General features: G+C 44.7%; 1 pseudogene; it reads right to left on the bottom strand.

Annotated features, from left to right (window-relative positions):
* Positions 1-328: 328 nt before the first annotated feature.
* On the bottom strand, positions 329-2,347 carry LOC114636028 (annotated as a pseudogene).
* Positions 2,348-2,589: the final 242 nt, after the last annotated feature.

Consider the following 2,589-nt stretch of genomic DNA (forward strand, 5'->3'; position numbering starts at 1 on the left):
CCTCCATTCTGGCCTCTAACTTGCATCAGTCCTGTTTCTGTTGAGATACAGGTGTGGAACCACTATGCCCGACTTATCAGTGACATTTTCATGCCTGAAAATAGTTCCAGTCACTCTCACTCCTGATGACCCTCTAGGAAAAGCTTTGCTTCCTGTTCCCACACACAACCTTAGGTTCTGCTGGCCTACAAGTTTCACTTCCAGAGCAGGGAATGCTCCTACCAGGAGCCACAACAAGCATTCCATTGAACTGGAGGCTCAGACTGCCCCCCACATCCCCCTACCACCCCTGGTCATATTGTTCTTCTAATGCCCTTAAACCAACAGGCTAAGAAAGGAATGTCAGGGCTGGCTTACTTTTGCTCAGCTCTGGTTTCCGGCCTACAAATCAAGGACCTTGGGCGTATTTTTCAGATGTTCTCGAAGTTCATCTGTCAAACCTCCGAGGCCTATGGATGTGAAGAAGTTAATGGCAAACCGGGTCTTGCGTGGCTTGTCTCGAGGTAGCAGTCCTTCAAAGAATGGCTGAAGAGTTTCATCATTTAACCTTGCATTCAGTTTAGGAAGACCCATGTAGTCACACAGTTCCTGGAAGAAGATCTTGAGAAAAATCCTACTAGACGACGCTGTAGTCTCTTCACTCAGCTCTATACATCCCAGAACACTCCATGGAAGTGAATCCGTGTATAAAAGATGAGCAAACATCTTAGCAACATTTCTCAATTTGTTTGTCTCTAAGCGATGGATGCTGTCATCCTGTCCCTTGCATATACTTTCAAATGATTCCATGTATTCCTTTTTCAGCATACAAAGCCACCCAGCTAACAAGCCAAAAATTTTTACATAGGTCCTTTGTTGGGCACAGCAGTCAAGTATCATGTTGCAGAGTTCCTTTGTTTGGTTCTCAGCAGACTCCATCTTCAGCAACTTGTGCGCACATTCTTCGAAATCTAAACTTGACTGAATGGCAAGATAGACTGTATGTCGGAGTGAGACTAGATTGCTTTCTGTTTGGTCATGGATAGTTACTTTTCCTCCTCCTTCCTCTTCCTCTCCTTCCCCTTCCCCTTCCTCCTCTTCACTACTTCCAGCATCTTGATCTGTATTTGAATCACTGTCTCCTTCATCCCAGGATTTCTTTTTTAATAGCCTTGTACCTCTCTTCATTCTGCATGAAGTGAGGATCCATCCTGAAAACGTTAAGAACATCTTCTGGATTGTAGTCCTCTTCCAGGGGGAGCATATATGTAAACTGATCATCCTCTTCCACTAAATCAAGTCCTTCCTGAATATCGGGGTAGTCTTTGAATCCATCCTTCCAAACAGCAAACATCACTTCAATCATGTACTGGACTCTTTTGTTGATCTCAGATTCATGAAGAATGCTTCTCAATCGGTCAAAGACTGCATTGATTCCCCTTGGTGACACTTGGGTTAATTTGAGACCACACTCCTTGAGGAAGCTGATGGCTACTTCAACACTGTCTTCTGTTGGTCTCTCTAGGAGCAAAGTGAGCATCTCCAGGTACAGAAGCTCATGTGACACATTTTGGTTACTAAGATGTGCCACAAGTTTGGAAGCAGTCAAGCAAAGTTGCTTATCATTTCTTTGATATCCTTTCCGAAAATTAAGAATTAGTCTCTTGAGGACTAACTCTACAATCTGTGGGAATTTTGAGTTGATGACTGCCACCAAAGCCGCATAAACATGAGTGAAGATTGGAGAAGCACTCTGTGCTTGCAGAACAGATCTGGACAGCAATCCTCTCCCTCTGACGATGTTCTCTTGAAGGAGCTCTTGGATAATAATACTGATATTGGAGATGTTGACCTTGATGAGACCATTGATTGACTTCTTCAGAGCCTCCCAACTCATCCTCTGGTAATTTAAGTTGTTTTTATCTGTAATCTGTTCCTGCATCTTCCTGAGATTTGCGGGAGGAATATATGCTCCCCCAGTGTGGGTAAGCAGGGGATCCAGCTCATCTGTCCTCTTCTTCTTTGATGCAGGTTCTTCTTGAATAGAACTCGGGGTTACTCCTCGGTCTGGGCTCCTTCTTTCATGAGATGGGGATTTTCAGGACCGTTTCCAATGATCTGCATCTCTGTCTCTTTCTCTGCATTTCTCTCGGTCCCTACTTGGTGATTCCATGCTGTCACCATAAGAAGATCCTCTTCTAGAAGGCTCATAGACTGACAGGCTGTGATTAGAGTGGTCTCTGTCCCGGGAAGAACATACTTGTTCTGCATATGTGTCTTCTGGGGAGGAACTCCAGTGGGATGACTTGTGGCTCTTCTTTATGTTGTGGCCAGAAGATTGTCTGCTGTGTGCCACAGTCTTCTGCATTTTCTGCTGTCAGCTGACCCAATAAACCGAATGCCTCAGGTCTGATCAAGTGGTGCGTCCTCAATGTCTTAGTTATAAAACCAATCCCAGTACCAACTTCTGTAGCAGGCAGATTCTCTAGAATCAGAGAACCTAAAGAATTTGGGTAGTCCCACGAGGTTAGTTGTTTCAGCTGCTCTTCTGTAGGAAGAGATACCCACAGATGAGCTGGCAAGTGGATGCAAGCAGGCAAAAAAGATGGG

Source organism: Grammomys surdaster, unplaced genomic scaffold, assembly GCF_004785775.1.
Source record: "Grammomys surdaster isolate TR1022 unplaced genomic scaffold, NIH_TR_1.0 121260, whole genome shotgun sequence".
Classification (NCBI taxonomy): Eukaryota; Metazoa; Chordata; class Mammalia; order Rodentia; family Muridae; genus Grammomys; species Grammomys surdaster.